The sequence below is a fragment of the Eleutherodactylus coqui genome, unplaced genomic scaffold (genome assembly GCF_035609145.1).
Source record: "Eleutherodactylus coqui strain aEleCoq1 unplaced genomic scaffold, aEleCoq1.hap1 HAP1_SCAFFOLD_320, whole genome shotgun sequence".
Lineage (NCBI taxonomy): Eukaryota > Metazoa > Chordata > Amphibia > Anura > Eleutherodactylidae > Eleutherodactylus > Eleutherodactylus coqui.
The window spans coordinates 24,693-52,077 of NW_027102507.1; the positions used below are offsets into that span (position 1 = coordinate 24,693).

The following is a 27,385-nucleotide window of genomic DNA, read 5'->3' on the forward strand; positions in this document are numbered from 1 at the left end:
AAGCCTTGGAAGTGGAGTTGGGCGGGCCGGGCTACAGGTGAAACCCATTTCGGGTTATCGCTTCTCGGCCTTTTGGCTAAGATCAAGTGTAGTATCTGTTCTTATCAGTTTAATATCTGATACGTCCCCTATCTGGGGACCATATATTAAATGGATTTTTAGAACAGGGTGCTGGAAAAAGAGCTTGCTCTGTCCACTCCACGCATTGACCTGGTATTGCAGTACCTCCAGGACCGGTGCACCCCCTTTCCTACAGCAGTTTCCAAAAGCAGAAAAACAAAACCGACGAGCAAGAGGTGCAGCGCAGCTGTGGCGGCGGCTGCTGCTACCACCCAAGCACTTTGATTGACACTCAGCCCGTCTGCTCGCAACATTGTATCCACTGAGCAGCTGCGTCTGCCAGAGTGTGCACAGCACAGGTACAACTGGAAGCAAAACACACACACACACACACACCAGTTCATATGGCAGCCGCACTCTATAGTTCGTACCTACCGCTGCGCTAATAGCCAAGTTGGAAACATCGGGCAGGCACAGCGTATCCTGGCAGCCTGCGTCTGTATGCTCCACGTATTCGGGTCATGGGTGTATGTGCAGGGGGCCCGGAGCCCTAGGGGGCCCATAAAGTCTCTCTTCCCCACATTGTAAACCAATGCTATCAATGACGCTTTATAGTTTGGGGGCCCAGTTCCAGACTTTGTACTGGGGCCCCGCAGCTTCAAGTTACACCTCCGGATCAGGATAATGCTAGGCCATTCCAACCAGCCTGTGTGTGTGACCTGCAGTCGCTGGTAGTCGAAAAGCGGCCGGCCCCGGATGCGCGCTTCAGAGTGGACAGACAGCAGCGGACCCCCAATCACACAGGCCCAAGGCTTGCTATGTAGCACGGAATACCTCATTGGACTGCAGCACTCCACGCGGGCTGAGATACACGCTCCACGTGGGATGGGCAGTATTCGTCCATGAAGATCCAGGCCAACGTTTAGAGATGGAGCAACACTCGGGGAGCAAAGAACTCCAACGAACGGACGCCTACTTTACAAGGATGTATTGCTTTATTCAATGCATGGACACAGAAACAGTTCAACCGCTCGATTACAGACCGCAGTCAATACAGTAAAGAAAGAAATGTGTCTGTTTAATGTAAACTTGCATGGAGCTCGTTTGTCAGCCACTGACTGAATGCTGCTGCTGCATGTCTAAAACGTGGTCTGACGTTACACGCACCACCAGGGATAAGGCCTTGCCTATAAGCATTCCCCAGCTGGCAAAAACCGAACCTCCCTGCCTATTCCTCACCATGGAAGAACGGAACCTACCTTTTTTTTAAAAAAAGAAAGCCACAGCAGCAGCCAACTCGATTTTGGTAGGCCGCTGTCTCCCCCTTGTGTGCTGCATAAAAAATGCACTCCACTAAAAATAGCAATGATCCACGAAATAGAGCGTATGGAGAGAATGAGGCTTCCAGATGAGCCGTCAGGCTATGATAAATTGTATCACACCTGGGCGATATGGATAGATGCCCGGAGCTCACCCCTATTTACCAAGTGGTTACAGACAGGGACATGTGAGTAACACGTTTAAACCACAATCGTAAAGAGAAACAACAATTCCGGAGCCCGCCCCCCCCCCCTTTTTGTTTTATTTTTTCTTTCTCCCGTGTCATAGATACCTACCCCCCCCTTACCCTCCCCTCATTCCCCTGTTTGTAGACCTTATAAAATATCACAGACAAACATGATATAGTTCAACTCGAAATTGATTTATTAAGTTTCATTGTCAAAGTTAATTTTACATTGCTTTGAGATAAGGCAAAAGTTTCCCCCCCTCCATGAAACCAATAAAACCTATATTGAATAAAATAAAAATGATGCAGTTACCGGTAGTTCTGCAGCTTCTTGGTGGAAATAAAGACCATCTCCCGTCTCCCAGCTGCAGCAGAGACTGACTGAAATGGCTGCCAAGCCCGGTATTAATGCTTCTAAATTGATGACATCACAAAGGAGTGACATCGTCAGCCTTCCAAACACCTGGCTCAATTGCATACAGTATGTATGTATGTATGCATGTATGTGAGTGAGTCTATCTATCTATCTATCTATCTATCTATCTATCTATCTTTATTAATTATGTAGAATATAGATATGGATTATTTCTAAATTACAGATTTTGTAGATATAGATTAAAGATAGATTTAAGATTGTGTGTGTGTGTGTGTGTGTGTGTGTGTGTGTGTGTGTGTGTGTGTGTGTGTGTGTGTATATATAATGTATATATGTAAAAAAAAATATAAAATCTGTAGTTATGTATGTATGTATGTATGGCGGGCGGGCAAAAAAGGCCTGCTGTATGTTTTTAAGTTCTTCGGATGACCATGCCGCTCTAATATTCTCCTTACTAGGGTCTACTAATGCTGGCCCAGGGGAAGGCAATAAAGCCCTATGGGGCCGAAGCCAATTTCCCTTATTTTAGGTTAAAAGTTTCCATCCGTCCCCACTGGAAATGCGGCCGGCCGAAGAGATCCCTCCAACCGACCGACCGACGCACCTTCAGAGACAAACTAGTGCTTGCTTCTAGTGTCATCGCCGGCTTAACCATCCTTTGTAGGGAGCTGACGAGTCCTGCAGTAGCAGCAGCAGCAGGCTCTGCAAGCCTAGGATGCGTGAGCACGGTGCAAGAGGAAGGACTGAGGGTGTGAGGCTGGGCGCGGTTGAGAAGGCGTGGGGCGGGGCTATGGAAAGTTTTAATAGCTCTCCCAGCTGCCTGGGTGCATTGTGGGTGCGCCCAGAGTGCTGGCTGAGCGTGTTGCCTCAAGCCTTGGAAGTGGAGTTGGGCGGGCCGGGCTACAGGTGAAACCCATTTCGGGTTATCGCTTCTCGGCCTTTTGGCTAAGATCAAGTGTAGTATCTGTTCTTATCAGTTTAATATCTGATACGTCCCCTATCTGGGGACCATATATTAAATGGATTTTTAGAACAGGGAGCTGGAAAAAGAGCTTGCTCTGTCCACTCCACGCATTGACCTGGTATTGCAGTACCTCCAGGACCGGTGCACCCCCTTTCCTACAGCAGTTTCCAAAAGCAGAAAAACAAAACCGACGAGCAAGAGGTGCAGCGCAGCTGTGGCGGCGGCTGCTGCTACCACCCAAGCACTTTGATTGACACTCAGCCCGTCTGCTCGCAACATTGTATCCACTGAGCAGCTGCGTCTGCCAGAGTGTGCACAGCACAGGTACAACTGGAAGCAAAACACACACACACACACACACCAGTTCATATGGCAGCCGCACTCTATAGTTCGTACCTACCGCTGCGCTAATAGCCAAGTTGGAAACATCGGGCAGGCACAGCGTATCCTGGCAGCCTGCGTCTGTATGCTCCACGTATTCGGGTCATGGGTGTATGTGCAGGGGGCCCGGAGCCCTAGGGGGCCCATAAAGTCTCTCTTCCCCACATTGTAAACCAATGCTATCAATGACGCTTTATAGTTTGGGGGCCCAGTTCCAGACTTTGTACTGGGGCCCCGCAGCTTCAAGTTACACCTCCGGATCAGGATAATGCTAGGCCATTCCAACCAGCCTGTGTGTGTGACCTGCAGTCGCTGGTAGTCGAAAAGCGGCCGGCCCCGGATGCGCGCTTCAGAGTGGACAGACAGCAGCGGACCCCCAATCACACAGGCCCAAGGCTTGCTATGTAGCACGGAATACCTCATTGGACTGCAGCACTCCACGCGGGCTGAGATACACGCTCCACGTGGGATGGGCAGTATTCGTCCATGAAGATCCAGGCCAACGTTTAGAGATGGAGCAACACTCGGGGAGCAAAGAACTCCAACGAACGGACGTCTACTTTACAAGGATGTATTGCTTTATTCAATGCATGGACACAGAAACAGTTCAACCGCTCGATTACAGACCGCAGTCAATACAGTAAAGAAAGAAATGTGTCTGTTTAATGTAAACTTGCATGGAGCTCGTTTGTCAGCCACTGACTGAATGCTGCTGCTGCATGTCTAAAACGTGGTCTGACGTTACACGCACCACCAGGGATAAGGCCTTGCCTATAAGCATTCCCCAGCTGGCAAAAACCGAACCTCCCTGCCTATTCCTCACCATGGAAGAACGGAACCTACCTTTTTTTTAAAAAAAGAAAGCCACAGCAGCAGCCAACTCGATTTTGGTAGGCCGCTGTCTCCCCCTTGTGTGCTGCATAAAAAATGCACTCCACTAAAAATAGCAATGATCCACGAAATAGAGCGTATGGAGAGAATGAGGCTTCCAGATGAGCCGTCAGGCTATGATAAATTGTATCACACCTGGGCGATATGGATAGATGCCCGGAGCTCACCCCTATTTACCAAGTGGTTACAGACAGGGACATGTGAGTAACACGTTTAAACCACAATCGTAAAGAGAAACAACAATTCCGGAGCCCGCCCCCCCCCCCTTTTTGTTTTATTTTTTCTTTCTCCCGTGTCATAGATACCTACCCCCCCCTTACCCTCCCCTCATTCCCCTGTTTGTAGACCTTATAAAATATCACAGACAAACATGATATAGTTCAACTCGAAATTGATTTATTAAGTTTCATTGTCAAAGTTAATTTTACATTGCTTTGAGATAAGGCAAAAGTTTCCCCCCCTCCATGAAACCAATAAAACCTATATTGAATAAAATAAAAATGATGCAGTTACCGGTAGTTCTGCAGCTTCTTGGTGGAAATAAAGACCATCTCCCGTCTCCCAGCTGCAGCAGAGACTGACTGAAATGGCTGCCAAGCCCGGTATTAATGCTTCTAAATTGATGACATCACAAAGGAGTGACATCGTCAGCCTTCCAAACACCTGGCTCAATTGCATACAGTATGTATGTATGTATGCATGTATGTGAGTGAGTCTATCTATCTATCTATCTATCTATCTATCTTTATTAATTATGTAGAATATAGATATGGATTATTTCTAAATTACAGATTTTGTAGATATAGATTAAAGATAGATTTAAGATTGTGTGTGTGTGTGTGTGTGTGTGTGTGTGTGTGTGTGTGTGTATATATAATGTATATATGTAAAAAAAAATATAAAATCTGTAGTTATGTATGTATGTATGTATGGCGGGCGGGCAAAAAAGGCCTGCTGTATGTTTTTAAGTTCTTCGGATGACCATGCCGCTCTAATATTCTCCTTACTAGGGTCTACTAATGCTGGCCCAGGGGAAGGCAATAAAGCCCTATGGGGCCGAAGCCAATTTCCCTTATTTTAGGTTAAAAGTTTCCATCCGTCCCCACTGGAAATGCGGCCGGCCGAAGAGATCCCTCCAACCGACCGACCGACGCACCTTCAGAGACAAACTAGTGCTTGCTTCTAGTGTCATCGCCGGCTTAACCATCCTTTGTAGGGAGCTGACGAGTCCTGCAGTAGCAGCAGCAGCAGGCTCTGCAAGCCTAGGATGCGTGAGCACGGTGCAAGAGGAAGGACTGAGGGTGTGAGGCTGGGCGCGGTTGAGAAGGCGTGGGGCGGGGCTATGGAAAGTTTTAATAGCTCTCCCAGCTGCCTGGGTGCATTGTGGGTGCGCCCAGAGTGCTGGCTGAGCGTGTTGCCTCAAGCCTTGGAAGTGGAGTTGGGCGGGCCGGGCTACAGGTGAAACCCATTTCGGGTTATCGCTTCTCGGCCTTTTGGCTAAGATCAAGTGTAGTATCTGTTCTTATCAGTTTAATATCTGATACGTCCCCTATCTGGGGACCATATATTAAATGGATTTTTAGAACAGGGTGCTGGAAAAAGAGCTTGCTCTGTCCACTCCACGCATTGACCTGGTATTGCAGTACCTCCAGGACCGGTGCACCCCCTTTCCTACAGCAGTTTCCAAAAGCAGAAAAACAAAACCGACGAGCAAGAGGTGCAGCGCAGCTGTGGCGGCGGCTGCTGCTACCACCCAAGCACTTTGATTGACACTCAGCCCGTCTGCTCGCAACATTGTATCCACTGAGCAGCTGCGTCTGCCAGAGTGTGCACAGCACAGGTACAACTGGAAGCAAAACACACACACACACACACACCAGTTCATATGGCAGCCGCACTCTATAGTTCGTACCTACCGCTGCGCTAATAGCCAAGTTGGAAACATCGGGCAGGCACAGCGTATCCTGGCAGCCTGCGTCTGTATGCTCCACGTATTCGGGTCATGGGTGTATGTGCAGGGGGCCCGGAGCCCTAGGGGGCCCATAAAGTCTCTCTTCCCCACATTGTAAACCAATGCTATCAATGACGCTTTATAGTTTGGGGGCCCAGTTCCAGACTTTGTACTGGGGCCCCGCAGCTTCAAGTTACACCTCCGGATCAGGATAATGCTAGGCCATTCCAACCAGCCTGTGTGTGTGACCTGCAGTCGCTGGTAGTCGAAAAGCGGCCGGCCCCGGATGCGCGCTTCAGAGTGGACAGACAGCAGCGGACCCCCAATCACACAGGCCCAAGGCTTGCTATGTAGCACGGAATACCTCATTGGACTGCAGCACTCCACGCGGGCTGAGATACACGCTCCACGTGGGATGGGCAGTATTCGTCCATGAAGATCCAGGCCAACGTTTAGAGATGGAGCAACACTCGGGGAGCAAAGAACTCCAACGAACGGACGCCTACTTTACAAGGATGTATTGCTTTATTCAATGCATGGACACAGAAACAGTTCAACCGCTCGATTACAGACCGCAGTCAATACAGTAAAGAAAGAAATGTGTCTGTTTAATGTAAACTTGCATGGAGCTCGTTTGTCAGCCACTGACTGAATGCTGCTGCTGCATGTCTAAAACGTGGTCTGACGTTACACGCACCACCAGGGATAAGGCCTTGCCTATAAGCATTCCCCAGCTGGCAAAAACCGAACCTCCCTGCCTATTCCTCACCATGGAAGAACGGAACCTACCTTTTTTTTAAAAAAAGAAAGCCACAGCAGCAGCCAACTCGATTTTGGTAGGCCGCTGTCTCCCCCTTGTGTGCTGCATAAAAAATGCACTCCACTAAAAATAGCAATGATCCACGAAATAGAGCGTATGGAGAGAATGAGGCTTCCAGATGAGCCGTCAGGCTATGATAAATTGTATCACACCTGGGCGATATGGATAGATGCCCGGAGCTCACCCCTATTTACCAAGTGGTTACAGACAGGGACATGTGAGTAACACGTTTAAACCACAATCGTAAAGAGAAACAACAATTCCGGAGCCCGCCCCCCCCCCCCTTTTTGTTTTATTTTTTCTTTCTCCCGTGTCATAGATACCTACCCCCCCCTTACCCTCCCCTCATTCCCCTGTTTGTAGACCTTATAAAATATCACAGACAAACATGATATAGTTCAACTCGAAATTGATTTATTAAGTTTCATTGTCAAAGTTAATTTTACATTGCTTTGAGATAAGGCAAAAGTTTCCCCCCCTCCATGAAACCAATAAAACCTATATTGAATAAAATAAAAATGATGCAGTTACCGGTAGTTCTGCAGCTTCTTGGTGGAAATAAAGACCATCTCCCGTCTCCCAGCTGCAGCAGAGACTGACTGAAATGGCTGCCAAGCCCGGTATTAATGCTTCTAAATTGATGACATCACAAAGGAGTGACATCGTCAGCCTTCCAAACACCTGGCTCAATTGCATACAGTATGTATGTATGTATGCATGTATGTGAGTGAGTCTATCTATCTATCTATCTATCTATCTATCTATCTTTATTAATTATGTAGAATATAGATATGGATTATTTCTAAATTACAGATTTTGTAGATATAGATTAAAGATAGATTTAAGATTGTGTGTGTGTGTGTGTGTGTGTGTGTGTGTGTGTGTGTGTGTGTGTGTATATATAATGTATATATGTAAAAAAAAATATAAAATCTGTAGTTATGTATGTATGTATGTATGGCGGGCGGGCAAAAAAGGCCTGCTGTATGTTTTTAAGTTCTTCGGATGACCATGCCGCTCTAATATTCTCCTTACTAGGGTCTACTAATGCTGGCCCAGGGGAAGGCAATAAAGCCCTATGGGGCCGAAGCCAATTTCCCTTATTTTAGGTTAAAAGTTTCCATCCGTCCCCACTGGAAATGCGGCCGGCCGAAGAGATCCCTCCAACCGACCGACCGACGCACCTTCAGAGACAAACTAGTGCTTGCTTCTAGTGTCATCGCCGGCTTAACCATCCTTTGTAGGGAGCTGACGAGTCCTGCAGTAGCAGCAGCAGCAGGCTCTGCAAGCCTAGGATGCGTGAGCACGGTGCAAGAGGAAGGACTGAGGGTGTGAGGCTGGGCGCGGTTGAGAAGGCGTGGGGCGGGGCTATGGAAAGTTTTAATAGCTCTCCCAGCTGCCTGGGTGCATTGTGGGTGCGCCCAGAGTGCTGGCTGAGCGTGTTGCCTCAAGCCTTGGAAGTGGAGTTGGGCGGGCCGGGCTACAGGTGAAACCCATTTCGGGTTATCGCTTCTCGGCCTTTTGGCTAAGATCAAGTGTAGTATCTGTTCTTATCAGTTTAATATCTGATACGTCCCCTATCTGGGGACCATATATTAAATGGATTTTTAGAACAGGGAGCTGGAAAAAGAGCTTGCTCTGTCCACTCCACGCATTGACCTGGTATTGCAGTACCTCCAGGACCGGTGCACCCCCTTTCCTACAGCAGTTTCCAAAAGCAGAAAAACAAAACCGACGAGCAAGAGGTGCAGCGCAGCTGTGGCGGCGGCTGCTGCTACCACCCAAGCACTTTGATTGACACTCAGCCCGTCTGCTCGCAACATTGTATCCACTGAGCAGCTGCGTCTGCCAGAGTGTGCACAGCACAGGTACAACTGGAAGCAAAACACACACACACACACACACCAGTTCATATGGCAGCCGCACTCTATAGTTCGTACCTACCGCTGCGCTAATAGCCAAGTTGGAAACATCGGGCAGGCACAGCGTATCCTGGCAGCCTGCGTCTGTATGCTCCACGTATTCGGGTCATGGGTGTATGTGCAGGGGGCCCGGAGCCCTAGGGGGCCCATAAAGTCTCTCTTCCCCACATTGTAAACCAATGCTATCAATGACGCTTTATAGTTTGGGGGCCCAGTTCCAGACTTTGTACTGGGGCCCCGCAGCTTCAAGTTACACCTCCGGATCAGGATAATGCTAGGCCATTCCAACCAGCCTGTGTGTGTGACCTGCAGTCGCTGGTAGTCGAAAAGCGGCCGGCCCCGGATGCGCGCTTCAGAGTGGACAGACAGCAGCGGACCCCCAATCACACAGGCCCAAGGCTTGCTATGTAGCACGGAATACCTCATTGGACTGCAGCACTCCACGCGGGCTGAGATACACGCTCCACGTGGGATGGGCAGTATTCGTCCATGAAGATCCAGGCCAACGTTTAGAGATGGAGCAACACTCGGGGAGCAAAGAACTCCAACGAACGGACGCCTACTTTACAAGGATGTATTGCTTTATTCAATGCATGGACACAGAAACAGTTCAACCGCTCGATTACAGACCGCAGTCAATACAGTAAAGAAAGAAATGTGTCTGTTTAATGTAAACTTGCATGGAGCTCGTTTGTCAGCCACTGACTGAATGCTGCTGCTGCATGTCTAAAACGTGGTCTGACGTTACACGCACCACCAGGGATAAGGCCTTGCCTATAAGCATTCCCCAGCTGGCAAAAACCGAACCTCCCTGCCTATTCCTCACCATGGAAGAACGGAACCTACCTTTTTTTTAAAAAAAGAAAGCCACAGCAGCAGCCAACTCGATTTTGGTAGGCCGCTGTCTCCCCCTTGTGTGCTGCATAAAAAATGCACTCCACTAAAAATAGCAATGATCCACGAAATAGAGCGTATGGAGAGAATGAGGCTTCCAGATGAGCCGTCAGGCTATGATAAATTGTATCACACCTGGGCGATATGGATAGATGCCCGGAGCTCACCCCTATTTACCAAGTGGTTACAGACAGGGACATGTGAGTAACACGTTTAAACCACAATCGTAAAGAGAAACAACAATTCCGGAGCCCGCCCCCCCCCCCTTTTTGTTTTATTTTTTCTTTCTCCCGTGTCATAGATACCTACCCCCCCCTTACCCTCCCCTCATTCCCCTGTTTGTAGACCTTATAAAATATCACAGACAAACATGATATAGTTCAACTCGAAATTGATTTATTAAGTTTCATTGTCAAAGTTAATTTTACATTGCTTTGAGATAAGGCAAAAGTTTCCCCCCCTCCATGAAACCAATAAAACCTATATTGAATAAAATAAAAATGATGCAGTTACCGGTAGTTCTGCAGCTTCTTGGTGGAAATAAAGACCATCTCCCGTCTCCCAGCTGCAGCAGAGACTGACTGAAATGGCTGCCAAGCCCGGTATTAATGCTTCTAAATTGATGACATCACAAAGGAGTGACATCGTCAGCCTTCCAAACACCTGGCTCAATTGCATACAGTATGTATGTATGTATGCATGTATGTGAGTGAGTCTATCTATCTATCTATCTATCTATCTATCTATCTATCTTTATTAATTATGTAGAATATAGATATGGATTATTTCTAAATTACAGATTTTGTAGATATAGATTAAAGATAGATTTAAGATTGTGTGTGTGTGTGTGTGTGTGTGTGTGTGTGTGTGTGTGTGTGTGTGTGTGTGTGTATATATAATGTATATATGTAAAAAAAAATATAAAATCTGTAGTTATGTATGTATGTATGTATGGCGGGCGGGCAAAAAAGGCCTGCTGTATGTTTTTAAGTTCTTCGGATGACCATGCCGCTCTAATATTCTCCTTACTAGGGTCTACTAATGCTGGCCCAGGGGAAGGCAATAAAGCCCTATGGGGCCGAAGCCAATTTCCCTTATTTTAGGTTAAAAGTTTCCATCCGTCCCCACTGGAAATGCGGCCGGCCGAAGAGATCCCTCCAACCGACCGACCGACGCACCTTCAGAGACAAACTAGTGCTTGCTTCTAGTGTCATCGCCGGCTTAACCATCCTTTGTAGGGAGCTGACGAGTCCTGCAGTAGCAGCAGCAGCAGGCTCTGCAAGCCTAGGATGCGTGAGCACGGTGCAAGAGGAAGGACTGAGGGTGTGAGGCTGGGCGCGGTTGAGAAGGCGTGGGGCGGGGCTATGGAAAGTTTTAATAGCTCTCCCAGCTGCCTGGGTGCATTGTGGGTGCGCCCAGAGTGCTGGCTGAGCGTGTTGCCTCAAGCCTTGGAAGTGGAGTTGGGCGGGCCGGGCTACAGGTGAAACCCATTTCGGGTTATCGCTTCTCGGCCTTTTGGCTAAGATCAAGTGTAGTATCTGTTCTTATCAGTTTAATATCTGATACGTCCCCTATCTGGGGACCATATATTAAATGGATTTTTAGAACAGGGAGCTGGAAAAAGAGCTTGCTCTGTCCACTCCACGCATTGACCTGGTATTGCAGTACCTCCAGGACCGGTGCACCCCCTTTCCTACAGCAGTTTCCAAAAGCAGAAAAACAAAACCGACGAGCAAGAGGTGCAGCGCAGCTGTGGCGGCGGCTGCTGCTACCACCCAAGCACTTTGATTGACACTCAGCCCGTCTGCTCGCAACATTGTATCCACTGAGCAGCTGCGTCTGCCAGAGTGTGCACAGCACAGGTACAACTGGAAGCAAAACACACACACACACACACACCAGTTCATATGGCAGCCGCACTCTATAGTTCGTACCTACCGCTGCGCTAATAGCCAAGTTGGAAACATCGGGCAGGCACAGCGTATCCTGGCAGCCTGCGTCTGTATGCTCCACGTATTCGGGTCATGGGTGTATGTGCAGGGGGCCCGGAGCCCTAGGGGGCCCATAAAGTCTCTCTTCCCCACATTGTAAACCAATGCTATCAATGACGCTTTATAGTTTGGGGGCCCAGTTCCAGACTTTGTACTGGGGCCCCGCAGCTTCAAGTTACACCTCCGGATCAGGATAATGCTAGGCCATTCCAACCAGCCTGTGTGTGTGACCTGCAGTCGCTGGTAGTCGAAAAGCGGCCGGCCCCGGATGCGCGCTTCAGAGTGGACAGACAGCAGCGGACCCCCAATCACACAGGCCCAAGGCTTGCTATGTAGCACGGAATACCTCATTGGACTGCAGCACTCCACGCGGGCTGAGATACACGCTCCACGTGGGATGGGCAGTATTCGTCCATGAAGATCCAGGCCAACGTTTAGAGATGGAGCAACACTCGGGGAGCAAAGAACTCCAACGAACGGACGCCTACTTTACAAGGATGTATTGCTTTATTCAATGCATGGACACAGAAACAGTTCAACCGCTCGATTACAGACCGCAGTCAATACAGTAAAGAAAGAAATGTGTCTGTTTAATGTAAACTTGCATGGAGCTCGTTTGTCAGCCACTGACTGAATGCTGCTGCTGCATGTCTAAAACGTGGTCTGACGTTACACGCACCACCAGGGATAAGGCCTTGCCTATAAGCATTCCCCAGCTGGCAAAAACCGAACCTCCCTGCCTATTCCTCACCATGGAAGAACGGAACCTACCTTTTTTTTAAAAAAAGAAAGCCACAGCAGCAGCCAACTCGATTTTGGTAGGCCGCTGTCTCCCCCTTGTGTGCTGCATAAAAAATGCACTCCACTAAAAATAGCAATGATCCACGAAATAGAGCGTATGGAGAGAATGAGGCTTCCAGATGAGCCGTCAGGCTATGATAAATTGTATCACACCTGGGCGATATGGATAGATGCCCGGAGCTCACCCCTATTTACCAAGTGGTTACAGACAGGGACATGTGAGTAACACGTTTAAACCACAATCGTAAAGAGAAACAACAATTCCGGAGCCCGCCCCCCCCCCCTTTTTGTTTTATTTTTTCTTTCTCCCGTGTCATAGATACCTACCCCCCCCTTACCCTCCCCTCATTCCCCTGTTTGTAGACCTTATAAAATATCACAGACAAACATGATATAGTTCAACTCGAAATTGATTTATTAAGTTTCATTGTCAAAGTTAATTTTACATTGCTTTGAGATAAGGCAAAAGTTTCCCCCCCTCCATGAAACCAATAAAACCTATATTGAATAAAATAAAAATGATGCAGTTACCGGTAGTTCTGCAGCTTCTTGGTGGAAATAAAGACCATCTCCCGTCTCCCAGCTGCAGCAGAGACTGACTGAAATGGCTGCCAAGCCCGGTATTAATGCTTCTAAATTGATGACATCACAAAGGAGTGACATCGTCAGCCTTCCAAACACCTGGCTCAATTGCATACAGTATGTATGTATGTATGCATGTATGTGAGTGAGTCTATCTATCTATCTATCTATCTATCTATCTATCTATCTTTATTAATTATGTAGAATATAGATATGGATTATTTCTAAATTACAGATTTTGTAGATATAGATTAAAGATAGATTTAAGATGTGTGTGTGTGTGTGTGTGTGTGTGTGTGTGTGTGTGTGTGTGTGTGTGTGTGTATATATAATGTATATATGTAAAAAAAAATATAAAATCTGTAGTTATGTATGTATGTATGTATGGCGGGCGGGCAAAAAAGGCCTGCTGTATGTTTTTAAGTTCTTCGGATGACCATGCCGCTCTAATATTCTCCTTACTAGGGTCTACTAATGCTGGCCCAGGGGAAGGCAATAAAGCCCTATGGGGCCGAAGCCAATTTCCCTTATTTTAGGTTAAAAGTTTCCATCCGTCCCCACTGGAAATGCGGCCGGCCGAAGAGATCCCTCCAACCGACCGACCGACGCACCTTCAGAGACAAACTAGTGCTTGCTTCTAGTGTCATCGCCGGCTTAACCATCCTTTGTAGGGAGCTGACGAGTCCTGCAGTAGCAGCAGCAGCAGGCTCTGCAAGCCTAGGATGCGTGAGCACGGTGCAAGAGGAAGGACTGAGGGTGTGAGGCTGGGCGCGGTTGAGAAGGCGTGGGGCGGGGCTATGGAAAGTTTTAATAGCTCTCCCAGCTGCCTGGGTGCATTGTGGGTGCGCCCAGAGTGCTGGCTGAGCGTGTTGCCTCAAGCCTTGGAAGTGGAGTTGGGCGGGCCGGGCTACAGGTGAAACCCATTTCGGGTTATCGCTTCTCGGCCTTTTGGCTAAGATCAAGTGTAGTATCTGTTCTTATCAGTTTAATATCTGATACGTCCCCTATCTGGGGACCATATATTAAATGGATTTTTAGAACAGGGAGCTGGAAAAAGAGCTTGCTCTGTCCACTCCACGCATTGACCTGGTATTGCAGTACCTCCAGGACCGGTGCACCCCCTTTCCTACAGCAGTTTCCAAAAGCAGAAAAACAAAACCGACGAGCAAGAGGTGCAGCGCAGCTGTGGCGGCGGCTGCTGCTACCACCCAAGCACTTTGATTGACACTCAGCCCGTCTGCTCGCAACATTGTATCCACTGAGCAGCTGCGTCTGCCAGAGTGTGCACAGCACAGGTACAACTGGAAGCAAAACACACACACACACACACACCAGTTCATATGGCAGCCGCACTCTATAGTTCGTACCTACCGCTGCGCTAATAGCCAAGTTGGAAACATCGGGCAGGCACAGCGTATCCTGGCAGCCTGCGTCTGTATGCTCCACGTATTCGGGTCATGGGTGTATGTGCAGGGGGCCCGGAGCCCTAGGGGGCCCATAAAGTCTCTCTTCCCCACATTGTAAACCAATGCTATCAATGACGCTTTATAGTTTGGGGGCCCAGTTCCAGACTTTGTACTGGGGCCCCGCAGCTTCAAGTTACACCTCCGGATCAGGATAATGCTAGGCCATTCCAACCAGCCTGTGTGTGTGACCTGCAGTCGCTGGTAGTCGAAAAGCGGCCGGCCCCGGATGCGCGCTTCAGAGTGGACAGACAGCAGCGGACCCCCAATCACACAGGCCCAAGGCTTGCTATGTAGCACGGAATACCTCATTGGACTGCAGCACTCCACGCGGGCTGAGATACACGCTCCACGTGGGATGGGCAGTATTCGTCCATGAAGATCCAGGCCAACGTTTAGAGATGGAGCAACACTCGGGGAGCAAAGAACTCCAACGAACGGACGCCTACTTTACAAGGATGTATTGCTTTATTCAATGCATGGACACAGAAACAGTTCAACCGCTCGATTACAGACCGCAGTCAATACAGTAAAGAAAGAAATGTGTCTGTTTAATGTAAACTTGCATGGAGCTCGTTTGTCAGCCACTGACTGAATGCTGCTGCTGCATGTCTAAAACGTGGTCTGACGTTACACGCACCACCAGGGATAAGGCCTTGCCTATAAGCATTCCCCAGCTGGCAAAAACCGAACCTCCCTGCCTATTCCTCACCATGGAAGAACGGAACCTACCTTTTTTTTAAAAAAAGAAAGCCACAGCAGCAGCCAACTCGATTTTGGTAGGCCGCTGTCTCCCCCTTGTGTGCTGCATAAAAAATGCACTCCACTAAAAATAGCAATGATCCACGAAATAGAGCGTATGGAGAGAATGAGGCTTCCAGATGAGCCGTCAGGCTATGATAAATTGTATCACACCTGGGCGATATGGATAGATGCCCGGAGCTCACCCCTATTTACCAAGTGGTTACAGACAGGGACATGTGAGTAACACGTTTAAACCACAATCGTAAAGAGAAACAACAATTCCGGAGCCCGCCCCCCCCCCCCTTTTTGTTTTATTTTTTCTTTCTCCCGTGTCATAGATACCTACCCCCCCCTTACCCTCCCCTCATTCCCCTGTTTGTAGACCTTATAAAATATCACAGACAAACATGATATAGTTCAACTCGAAATTGATTTATTAAGTTTCATTGTCAAAGTTAATTTTACATTGCTTTGAGATAAGGCAAAAGTTTCCCCCCCTCCATGAAACCAATAAAACCTATATTGAATAAAATAAAAATGATGCAGTTACCGGTAGTTCTGCAGCTTCTTGGTGGAAATAAAGACCATCTCCCGTCTCCCAGCTGCAGCAGAGACTGACTGAAATGGCTGCCAAGCCCGGTATTAATGCTTCTAAATTGATGACATCACAAAGGAGTGACATCGTCAGCCTTCCAAACACCTGGCTCAATTGCATACAGTATGTATGTATGTATGCATGTATGTGAGTGAGTCTATCTATCTATCTATCTATCTATCTATCTATCTATCTTTATTAATTATGTAGAATATAGATATGGATTATTTCTAAATTACAGATTTTGTAGATATAGATTAAAGATAGATTTAAGATTGTGTGTGTGTGTGTGTGTGTGTGTGTGTGTGTGTGTGTGTGTGTGTGTGTGTGTATATATAATGTATATATGTAAAAAAAAATATAAAATCTGTAGTTATGTATGTATGTATGTATGGCGGGCGGGCAAAAAAGGCCTGCTGTATGTTTTTAAGTTCTTCGGATGACCATGCCGCTCTAATATTCTCCTTACTAGGGTCTACTAATGCTGGCCCAGGGGAAGGCAATAAAGCCCTATGGGGCCGAAGCCAATTTCCCTTATTTTAGGTTAAAAGTTTCCATCCGTCCCCACTGGAAATGCGGCCGGCCGAAGAGATCCCTCCAACCGACCGACCGACGCACCTTCAGAGACAAACTAGTGCTTGCTTCTAGTGTCATCGCCGGCTTAACCATCCTTTGTAGGGAGCTGACGAGTCCTGCAGTAGCAGCAGCAGCAGGCTCTGCAAGCCTAGGATGCGTGAGCACGGTGCAAGAGGAAGGACTGAGGGTGTGAGGCTGGGCGCGGTTGAGAAGGCGTGGGGCGGGGCTATGGAAAGTTTTAATAGCTCTCCCAGCTGCCTGGGTGCATTGTGGGTGCGCCCAGAGTGCTGGCTGAGCGTGTTGCCTCAAGCCTTGGAAGTGGAGTTGGGCGGGCCGGGCTACAGGTGAAACCCATTTCGGGTTATCGCTTCTCGGCCTTTTGGCTAAGATCAAGTGTAGTATCTGTTCTTATCAGTTTAATATCTGATACGTCCCCTATCTGGGGACCATATATTAAATGGATTTTTAGAACAGGGAGCTGGAAAAAGAGCTTGCTCTGTCCACTCCACGCATTGACCTGGTATTGCAGTACCTCCAGGACCGGTGCACCCCCTTTCCTACAGCAGTTTCCAAAAGCAGAAAAACAAAACCGACGAGCAAGAGGTGCAGCGCAGCTGTGGCGGCGGCTGCTGCTACCACCCAAGCACTTTGATTGACACTCAGCCCGTCTGCTCGCAACATTGTATCCACTGAGCAGCTGCGTCTGCCAGAGTGTGCACAGCACAGGTACAACTGGAAGCAAAACACACACACACACACACACCACATATGGCAGCCGCACTCTATAGTTCGTACCTACCGCTGCGCTAATAGCCAAGTTGGAAACATCGGGCAGGCACAGCGTATCCTGGCAGCCTGCGTCTGTATGCTCCACGTATTCGGGTCATGGGTGTATGTGCAGGGGGCCCGGAGCCCTAGGGGGCCCATAAAGTCTCTCTTCCCCACATTGTAAACCAATGCTATCAATGACGCTTTATAGTTTGGGGGCCCAGTTCCAGACTTTGTACTGGGGCCCCGCAGCTTCAAGTTACACCTCCGGATCAGGATAATGCTAGGCCATTCCAACCAGCCTGTGTGTGTGACCTGCAGTCGCTGGTAGTCGAAAAGCGGCCGGCCCCGGATGCGCGCTTCAGAGTGGACAGACAGCAGCGGACCCCCAATCACACAGGCCCAAGGCTTGCTATGTAGCACGGAATACCTCATTGGACTGCAGCACTCCACGCGGGCTGAGATACACGCTCCACGTGGGATGGGCAGTATTCGTCCATGAAGATCCAGGCCAACGTTTAGAGATGGAGCAACACTCGGGGAGCAAAGAACTCCAACGAACGGACGCCTACTTTACAAGGATGTATTGCTTTATTCAATGCATGGACACAGAAACAGTTCAACCGCTCGATTACAGACCGCAGTCATAAAGAAAGAAATGTGTCTGTTTAATGTAAACTTGCATGGAGCTCGTTTGTCAGCCACTGACTGAATGCTGCTGCTGCATGTCTAAAACGTGGTCTGACGTTACACGCACCACCAGGGATAAGGCCTTGCCTATAAGCATTCCCCAGCTGGCAAAAACCGAACCTCCCTGCCTATTCCTCACCATGGAAGAACGGAACCTACCTTTTTTTTAAAAAAAGAAAGCCACAGCAGCAGCCAACTCGATTTTGGTAGGCCGCTGTCTCCCCCTTGTGTGCTGCATAAAAAATGCACTCCACTAAAAATAGCAATGATCCACGAAATAGAGCGTATGGAGAGAATGAGGCTTCCAGATGAGCCGTCAGGCTATGATAAATTGTATCACACCTGGGCGATATGGATAGATGCCCGGAGCTCACCCCTATTTACCAAGTGGTTACAGACAGGGACATGTGAGTAACACGTTTAAACCACAATCGTAAAGAGAAACAACAATTCCGGAGCCCGCCCCCCCCCCCTTTTTGTTTTATTTTTTCTTTCTCCCGTGTCATAGATACCTACCCCCCCCTTACCCTCCCCTCATTCCCCTGTTTGTAGACCTTATAAAATATCACAGACAAACATGATATAGTTCAACTCGAAATTGATTTATTAAGTTTCATTGTCAAAGTTAATTTTACATTGCTTTGAGATAAGGCAAAAGTTTCCCCCCCTCCATGAAACCAATAAAACCTATATTGAATAAAATAAAAATGATGCAGTTACCGGTAGTTCTGCAGCTTCTTGGTGGAAATAAAGACCATCTCCCGTCTCCCAGCTGCAGCAGAGACTGACTGAAATGGCTGCCAAGCCCGGTATTAATGCTTCTAAATTGATGACATCACAAAGGAGTGACATCGTCAGCCTTCCAAACACCTGGCTCAATTGCATACAGTATGTATGTATGTATGCATGTATGTGAGTGAGTCTATCTATCTATCTATCTATCTATCTATCTATCTATCTTTATTAATTATGTAGAATATAGATATGGATTATTTCTAAATTACAGATTTTGTAGATATAGATTAAAGATAGATTTAAGATTGTGTGTGTGTGTGTGTGTGTGTGTGTGTGTGTGTGTGTGTGTGTGTATATATAATGTATATATGTAAAAAAAAATATAAAATCTGTAGTTATGTATGTATGTATGTATGGCGGGCGGGCAAAAAAGGCCTGCTGTATGTTTTTAAGTTCTTCGGATGACCATGCCGCTCTAATATTCTCCTTACTAGGGTCTACTAATGCTGGCCCAGGGGAAGGCAATAAAGCCCTATGGGGCCGAAGCCAATTTCCCTTATTTTAGGTTAAAAGTTTCCATCCGTCCCCACTGGAAATGCGGCCGGCCGAAGAGATCCCTCCAACCGACCGACCGACGCACCTTCAGAGACAAACTAGTGCTTGCTTCTAGTGTCATCGCCGGCTTAACCATCCTTTGTAGGGAGCTGACGAGTCCTGCAGTAGCAGCAGCAGCAGGCTCTGCAAGCCTAGGATGCGTGAGCACGGTGCAAGAGGAAGGACTGAGGGTGTGAGGCTGGGCGCGGTTGAGAAGGCGTGGGGCGGGGCTATGGAAAGTTTTAATAGCTCTCCCAGCTGCCTGGGTGCATTGTGGGTGCGCCCAGAGTGCTGGCTGAGCGTGTTGCCTCAAGCCTTGGAAGTGGAGTTGGGCGGGCCGGGCTACAGGTGAAACCCATTTCGGGTTATCGCTTCTCGGCCTTTTGGCTAAGATCAAGTGTAGTATCTGTTCTTATCAGTTTAATATCTGATACGTCCCCTATCTGGGGACCATATATTAAATGGATTTTTAGAACAGGGAGCTGGAAAAAGAGCTTGCTCTGTCCACTCCACGCATTGACCTGGTATTGCAGTACCTCCAGGACCGGTGCACCCCCTTTCCTACAGCAGTTTCCAAAAGCAGAAAAACAAAACCGACGAGCAAGAGGTGCAGCGCAGCTGTGGCGGCGGCTGCTGCTACCACCCAAGCACTTTGATTGACACTCAGCCCGTCTGCTCGCAACATTGTATCCACTGAGCAGCTGCGTCTGCCAGAGTGTGCACAGCACAGGTACAACTGGAAGCAAAACACACACACACACACACACCAGTTCATATGGCAGCCGCACTCTATAGTTCGTACCTACCGCTGCGCTAATAGCCAAGTTGGAAACATCGGGCAGGCACAGCGTATCCTGGCAGCCTGCGTCTGTATGCTCCACGTATTCGGGTCATGGGTGTATGTGCAGGGGGCCCGGAGCCCTAGGGGGCCCATAAAGTCTCTCTTCCCCACATTGTAAACCAATGCTATCAATGACGCTTTATAGTTTGGGGGCCCAGTTCCAGACTTTGTACTGGGGCCCCGCAGCTTCAAGTTACACCTCCGGATCAGGATAATGCTAGGCCATTCCAACCAGCCTGTGTGTGTGACCTGCAGTCGCTGGTAGTCGAAAAGCGGCCGGCCCCGGATGCGCGCTTCAGAGTGGACAGACAGCAGCGGACCCCCAATCACACAGGCCCAAGGCTTGCTATGTAGCACGGAATACCTCATTGGACTGCAGCACTCCACGCGGGCTGAGATACACGCTCCACGTGGGATGGGCAGTATTCGTCCATGAAGATCCAGGCCAACGTTTAGAGATGGAGCAACACTCGGGGAGCAAAGAACTCCAACGAACGGACGCCTACTTTACAAGGATGTATTGCTTTATTCAATGCATGGACACAGAAACAGTTCAACCGCTCGATTACAGACCGCAGTCAATACAGTAAAGAAAGAAATGTGTCTGTTTAATGTAAACTTGCATGGAGCTCGTTTGTCAGCCACTGACTGAATGCTGCTGCTGCATGTCTAAAACGTGGTCTGACGTTACACGCACCACCAGGGATAAGGCCTTGCCTATAAGCATTCCCCAGCTGGCAAAAACCGAACCTCCCTGCCTATTCCTCACCATGGAAGAACGGAACCTACCTTTTTTTTAAAAAAAGAAAGCCACAGCAGCAGCCAACTCGATTTTGGTAGGCCGCTGTCTCCCCCTTGTGTGCTGCATAAAAAATGCACTCCACTAAAAATAGCAATGATCCACGAAATAGAGCGTATGGAGAGAATGAGGCTTCCAGATGAGCCGTCAGGCTATGATAAATTGTATCACACCTGGGCGATATGGATAGATGCCCGGAGCTCACCCCTATTTACCAAGTGGTTACAGACAGGGACATGTGAGTAACACGTTTAAACCACAATCGTAAAGAGAAACAACAATTCCGGAGCCCGCCCCCCCCCCCTTTTTGTTTTATTTTTTCTTTCTCCCGTGTCATAGATACCTACCCCCCCCTTACCCTCCCCTCATTCCCCTGTTTGTAGACCTTATAAAATATCACAGACAAACATGATATAGTTCAACTCGAAATTGATTTATTAAGTTTCATTGTCAAAGTTAATTTTACATTGCTTTGAGATAAGGCAAAAGTTTCCCCCCCTCCATGAAACCAATAAAACCTATATTGAATAAAATAAAAATGATGCAGTTACCGGTAGTTCTGCAGCTTCTTGGTGGAAATAAAGACCATCTCCCGTCTCCCAGCTGCAGCAGAGACTGACTGAAATGGCTGCCAAGCCCGGTATTAATGCTTCTAAATTGATGACATCACAAAGGAGTGACATCGTCAGCCTTCCAAACACCTGGCTCAATTGCATACAGTATGTATGTATGTATGCATGTATGTGAGTGAGTCTATCTATCTATCTATCTATCTATCTATCTATCTATCTTTATTAATTATGTAGAATATAGATATGGATTATTTCTAAATTACAGATTTTGTAGATATAGATTAAAGATAGATTTAAGATTGTGTGTGTGTGTGTGTGTGTGTGTGTGTGTGTGTGTGTGTGTGTGTGTGTGTATATATAATGTATATATGTAAAAAAAAATATAAAATCTGTAGTTATGTATGTATGTATGTATGGCGGGCGGGCAAAAAAGGCCTGCTGTATGTTTTTAAGTTCTTCGGATGACCATGCCGCTCTAATATTCTCCTTACTAGGGTCTACTAATGCTGGCCCAGGGGAAGGCAATAAAGCCCTATGGGGCCGAAGCCAATTTCCCTTATTTTAGGTTAAAAGTTTCCATCCGTCCCCACTGGAAATGCGGCCGGCCGAAGAGATCCCTCCAACCGACCGACCGACGCACCTTCAGAGACAAACTAGTGCTTGCTTCTAGTGTCATCGCCGGCTTAACCATCCTTTGTAGGGAGCTGACGAGTCCTGCAGTAGCAGCAGCAGCAGGCTCTGCAAGCCTAGGATGCGTGAGCACGGTGCAAGAGGAAGGACTGAGGGTGTGAGGCTGGGCGCGGTTGAGAAGGCGTGGGGCGGGGCTATGGAAAGTTTTAATAGCTCTCCCAGCTGCCTGGGTGCATTGTGGGTGCGCCCAGAGTGCTGGCTGAGCGTGTTGCCTCAAGCCTTGGAAGTGGAGTTGGGCGGGCCGGGCTACAGGTGAAACCCATTTCGGGTTATCGCTTCTCGGCCTTTTGGCTAAGATCAAGTGTAGTATCTGTTCTTATCAGTTTAATATCTGATACGTCCCCTATCTGGGGACCATATATTAAATGGATTTTTAGAACAGGGAGCTGGAAAAAGAGCTTGCTCTGTCCACTCCACGCATTGACCTGGTATTGCAGTACCTCCAGGACCGGTGCACCCCCTTTCCTACAGCAGTTTCCAAAAGCAGAAAAACAAAACCGACGAGCAAGAGGTGCAGCGCAGCTGTGGCGGCGGCTGCTGCTACCACCCAAGCACTTTGATTGACACTCAGCCCGTCTGCTCGCAACATTGTATCCACTGAGCAGCTGCGTCTGCCAGAGTGTGCACAGCACAGGTACAACTGGAAGCAAAACACACACACACACACACACCAGTTCATATGGCAGCCGCACTCTATAGTTCGTACCTACCGCTGCGCTAATAGCCAAGTTGGAAACATCGGGCAGGCACAGCGTATCCTGGCAGCCTGCGTCTGTATGCTCCACGTATTCGGGTCATGGGTGTATGTGCAGGGGGCCCGGAGCCCTAGGGGGCCCATAAAGTCTCTCTTCCCCACATTGTAAACCAATGCTATCAATGACGCTTTATAGTTTGGGGGCCCAGTTCCAGACTTTGTACTGGGGCCCCGCAGCTTCAAGTTACACCTCCGGATCAGGATAATGCTAGGCCATTCCAACCAGCCTGTGTGTGTGACCTGCAGTCGCTGGTAGTCGAAAAGCGGCCGGCCCCGGATGCGCGCTTCAGAGTGGACAGACAGCAGCGGACCCCCAATCACACAGGCCCAAGGCTTGCTATGTAGCACGGAATACCTCATTGGACTGCAGCACTCCACGCGGGCTGAGATACACGCTCCACGTGGGATGGGCAGTATTCGTCCATGAAGATCCAGGCCAACGTTTAGAGATGGAGCAACACTCGGGGAGCAAAGAACTCCAACGAACGGACGCCTACTTTACAAGGATGTATTGCTTTATTCAATGCATGGACACAGAAACAGTTCAACCGCTCGATTACAGACCGCAGTCAATACAGTAAAGAAAGAAATGTGTCTGTTTAATGTAAACTTGCATGGAGCTCGTTTGTCAGCCACTGACTGAATGCTGCTGCTGCATGTCTAAAACGTGGTCTGACGTTACACGCACCACCAGGGATAAGGCCTTGCCTATAAGCATTCCCCAGCTGGCAAAAACCGAACCTCCCTGCCTATTCCTCACCATGGAAGAACGGAACCTACCTTTTTTTTAAAAAAAGAAAGCCACAGCAGCAGCCAACTCGATTTTGGTAGGCCGCTGTCTCCCCCTTGTGTGCTGCATAAAAAATGCACTCCACTAAAAATAGCAATGATCCACGAAATAGAGCGTATGGAGAGAATGAGGCTTCCAGATGAGCCGTCAGGCTATGATAAATTGTATCACACCTGGGCGATATGGATAGATGCCCGGAGCTCACCCCTATTTACCAAGTGGTTACAGACAGGGACATGTGAGTAACACGTTTAAACCACAATCGTAAAGAGAAACAACAATTCCGGAGCCCGCCCCCCCCCCCTTTTTGTTTTATTTTTTCTTTCTCCCGTGTCATAGATACCTACCCCCCCCTTACCCTCCCCTCATTCCCCTGTTTGTAGACCTTATAAAATATCACAGACAAACATGATATAGTTCAACTCGAAATTGATTTATTAAGTTTCATTGTCAAAGTTAATTTTACATTGCTTTGAGATAAGGCAAAAGTTTCCCCCCCTCCATGAAACCAATAAAACCTATATTGAATAAAATAAAAATGATGCAGTTACCGGTAGTTCTGCAGCTTCTTGGTGGAAATAAAGACCATCTCCCGTCTCCCAGCTGCAGCAGAGACTGACTGAAATGGCTGCCAAGCCCGGTATTAATGCTTCTAAATTGATGACATCACAAAGGAGTGACATCGTCAGCCTTCCAAACACCTGGCTCAATTGCATACAGTATGTATGTATGTATGCATGTATGTGAGTGAGTCTATCTATCTATCTATCTATCTATCTATCTATCTATCTTTATTAATTATGTAGAATATAGATATGGATTATTTCTAAATTACAGATTTTGTAGATATAGATTAAAGATAGATTTAAGATTGTGTGTGTGTGTGTGTGTGTGTGTGTGTGTGTGTGTGTGTGTGTGTGTGTGTATATATAATGTATATATGTAAAAAAAAATATAAAATCTGTAGTTATGTATGTATGTATGTATGGCGGGCGGGCAAAAAAGGCCTGCTGTATGTTTTTAAGTTCTTCGGATGACCATGCCGCTCTAATATTCTCCTTACTAGGGTCTACTAATGCTGGCCCAGGGGAAGGCAATAAAGCCCTATGGGGCCGAAGCCAATTTCCCTTATTTTAGGTTAAAAGTTTCCATCCGTCCCCACTGGAAATGCGGCCGGCCGAAGAGATCCCTCCAACCGACCGACCGACGCACCTTCAGAGACAAACTAGTGCTTGCTTCTAGTGTCATCGCCGGCTTAACCATCCTTTGTAGGGAGCTGACGAGTCCTGCAGTAGCAGCAGCAGCAGGCTCTGCAAGCCTAGGATGCGTGAGCACGGTGCAAGAGGAAGGACTGAGGGTGTGAGGCTGGGCGCGGTTGAGAAGGCGTGGGGCGGGGCTATGGAAAGTTTTAATAGCTCTCCCAGCTGCCTGGGTGCATTGTGGGTGCGCCCAGAGTGCTGGCTGAGCGTGTTGCCTCAAGCCTTGGAAGTGGAGTTGGGCGGGCCGGGCTACAGGTGAAACCCATTTCGGGTTATCGCTTCTCGGCCTTTTGGCTAAGATCAAGTGTAGTATCTGTTCTTATCAGTTTAATATCTGATACGTCCCCTATCTGGGGACCATATATTAAATGGATTTTTAGAACAGGGAGCTGGAAAAAGAGCTTGCTCTGTCCACTCCACGCATTGACCTGGTATTGCAGTACCTCCAGGACCGGTGCACCCCCTTTCCTACAGCAGTTTCCAAAAGCAGAAAAACAAAACCGACGAGCAAGAGGTGCAGCGCAGCTGTGGCGGCGGCTGCTGCTACCACCCAAGCACTTTGATTGACACTCAGCCCGTCTGCTCGCAATTGTATCCACTGAGCAGCTGCGTCTGCCAGAGTGTGCACAGCACAGGTACAACTGGAAGCAAAACACACACACACACACACACCAGTTCATATGGCAGCCGCACTCTATAGTTCGTACCTACCGCTGCGCTAATAGCCAAGTTGGAAACATCGGGCAGGCACAGCGTATCCTGGCAGCCTGCGTCTGTATGCTCCACGTATTCGGGTCATGGGTGTATGTGCAGGGGGCCCGGAGCCCTAGGGGGCCCATAAAGTCTCTCTTCCCCACATTGTAAACCAATGCTATCAATGACGCTTTATAGTTTGGGGGCCCAGTTCCAGACTTTGTACTGGGGCCCCGCAGCTTCAAGTTACACCTCCGGATCAGGATAATGCTAGGCCATTCCAACCAGCCTGTGTGTGTGACCTGCAGTCGCTGGTAGTCGAAAAGCGGCCGGCCCCGGATGCGCGCTTCAGAGTGGACAGACAGCAGCGGACCCCCAATCACACAGGCCCAAGGCTTGCTATGTAGCACGGAATACCTCATTGGACTGCAGCACTCCACGCGGGCTGAGATACACGCTCCACGTGGGATGGGCAGTATTCGTCCATGAAGATCCAGGCCAACGTTTAGAGATGGAGCAACACTCGGGGAGCAAAGAACTCCAACGAACGGACGCCTACTTTACAAGGATGTATTGCTTTATTCAATGCATGGACACAGAAACAGTTCAACCGCTCGATTACAGACCGCAGTCAATACAGTAAAGAAAGAAATGTGTCTGTTTAATGTAAACTTGCATGGAGCTCGTTTGTCAGCCACTGACTGAATGCTGCTGCTGCATGTCTAAAACGTGGTCTGACGTTACACGCACCACCAGGGATAAGGCCTTGCCTATAAGCATTCCCCCCAGCTGGCAAAAACCGAACCTCCCTGCCTATTCCTCACCATGGAAGAACGGAACCTACCTTTTTTTTAAAAAAAGAAAGCCACAGCAGCAGCCAACTCGATTTTGGTAGGCCGCTGTCTCCCCCTTGTGTGCTGCATAAAAAATGCACTCCACTAAAAATAGCAATGATCCACGAAATAGAGCGTATGGAGAGAATGAGGCTTCCAGATGAGCCGTCAGGCTATGATAAATTGTATCACACCTGGGCGATATGGATAGATGCCCGGAGCTCACCCCTATTTACCAAGTGGTTACAGACAGGGACATGTGAGTAACACGTTTAAACCACAATCGTAAAGAGAAACAACAATTCCGGAGCCCGCCCCCCCCCCCTTTTTGTTTTATTTTTTCTTTCTCCCGTGTCATAGATACCTACCCCCCCCTTACCCTCCCCTCATTCCCCTGTTTGTAGACCTTATAAAATATCACAGACAAACATGATATAGTTCAACTCGAAATTGATTTATTAAGTTTCATTGTCAAAGTTAATTTTACATTGCTTTGAGATAAGGCAAAAGTTTCCCCCCCTCCATGAAACCAATAAAACCTATATTGAATAAAATAAAAATGATGCAGTTACCGGTAGTTCTGCAGCTTCTTGGTGGAAATAAAGACCATCTCCCGTCTCCCAGCTGCAGCAGAGACTGACTGAAATGGCTGCCAAGCCCGGTATTAATGCTTCTAAATTGATGACATCACAAAGGAGTGACATCGTCAGCCTTCCAAACACCTGGCTCAATTGCATACAGTATGTATGTATGTATGCATGTATGTGAGTGAGTCTATCTATCTATCTATCTATCTATCTATCTATCTATCTATTATTAATTATGTAGAATATAGATATGGATTATTTC

The 27,385-nt window shown here is 48.0% G+C and overlaps 10 non-coding genes across 10 annotated transcripts; all 10 read left to right on the forward strand.

Annotated features, from left to right (window-relative positions):
• The first annotated feature begins 56 nt into the window (after positions 1-56).
• Positions 57-247, forward strand: LOC136604179 (U2 spliceosomal RNA). Its single transcript, XR_010789724.1, has one exon. It is a non-coding gene; the product is annotated as a U2 spliceosomal RNA (small nuclear RNA).
• Positions 248-2,868: 2,621 nt separating this feature from the next.
• Positions 2,869-3,059, forward strand: LOC136604146 (U2 spliceosomal RNA). Its single transcript, XR_010789694.1, has one exon. It is a non-coding gene; the product is annotated as a U2 spliceosomal RNA (small nuclear RNA).
• Positions 3,060-5,656: 2,597 nt separating this feature from the next.
• LOC136604180 (U2 spliceosomal RNA) lies at positions 5,657-5,847 on the forward strand. The gene has a single exon (XR_010789725.1). It is a non-coding gene; the product is annotated as a U2 spliceosomal RNA (small nuclear RNA).
• A 2,608-nt stretch (positions 5,848-8,455) lies between these two features.
• Positions 8,456-8,646, forward strand: LOC136604147 (U2 spliceosomal RNA). Its single transcript, XR_010789695.1, has one exon. It is a non-coding gene; the product is annotated as a U2 spliceosomal RNA (small nuclear RNA).
• A 2,619-nt stretch (positions 8,647-11,265) lies between these two features.
• Positions 11,266-11,456, forward strand: LOC136604148 (U2 spliceosomal RNA). Its single transcript, XR_010789696.1, has one exon. It is a non-coding gene; the product is annotated as a U2 spliceosomal RNA (small nuclear RNA).
• Positions 11,457-14,072: 2,616 nt separating this feature from the next.
• On the forward strand, positions 14,073-14,263 carry LOC136604149 (U2 spliceosomal RNA). The gene has a single exon (XR_010789697.1). It is a non-coding gene; the product is annotated as a U2 spliceosomal RNA (small nuclear RNA).
• A 2,618-nt stretch (positions 14,264-16,881) lies between these two features.
• On the forward strand, positions 16,882-17,072 carry LOC136604150 (U2 spliceosomal RNA). The gene has a single exon (XR_010789698.1). It is a non-coding gene; the product is annotated as a U2 spliceosomal RNA (small nuclear RNA).
• Positions 17,073-19,672: 2,600 nt separating this feature from the next.
• Positions 19,673-19,863, forward strand: LOC136604151 (U2 spliceosomal RNA). Its single transcript, XR_010789699.1, has one exon. It is a non-coding gene; the product is annotated as a U2 spliceosomal RNA (small nuclear RNA).
• Positions 19,864-22,478: 2,615 nt separating this feature from the next.
• LOC136604152 (U2 spliceosomal RNA) lies at positions 22,479-22,669 on the forward strand. The gene has a single exon (XR_010789700.1). It is a non-coding gene; the product is annotated as a U2 spliceosomal RNA (small nuclear RNA).
• Positions 22,670-25,284: 2,615 nt separating this feature from the next.
• LOC136604155 (U2 spliceosomal RNA) lies at positions 25,285-25,475 on the forward strand. Its single transcript, XR_010789702.1, has one exon. It is a non-coding gene; the product is annotated as a U2 spliceosomal RNA (small nuclear RNA).
• The last annotated feature ends 1,910 nt before the right edge of the window (positions 25,476-27,385 follow it).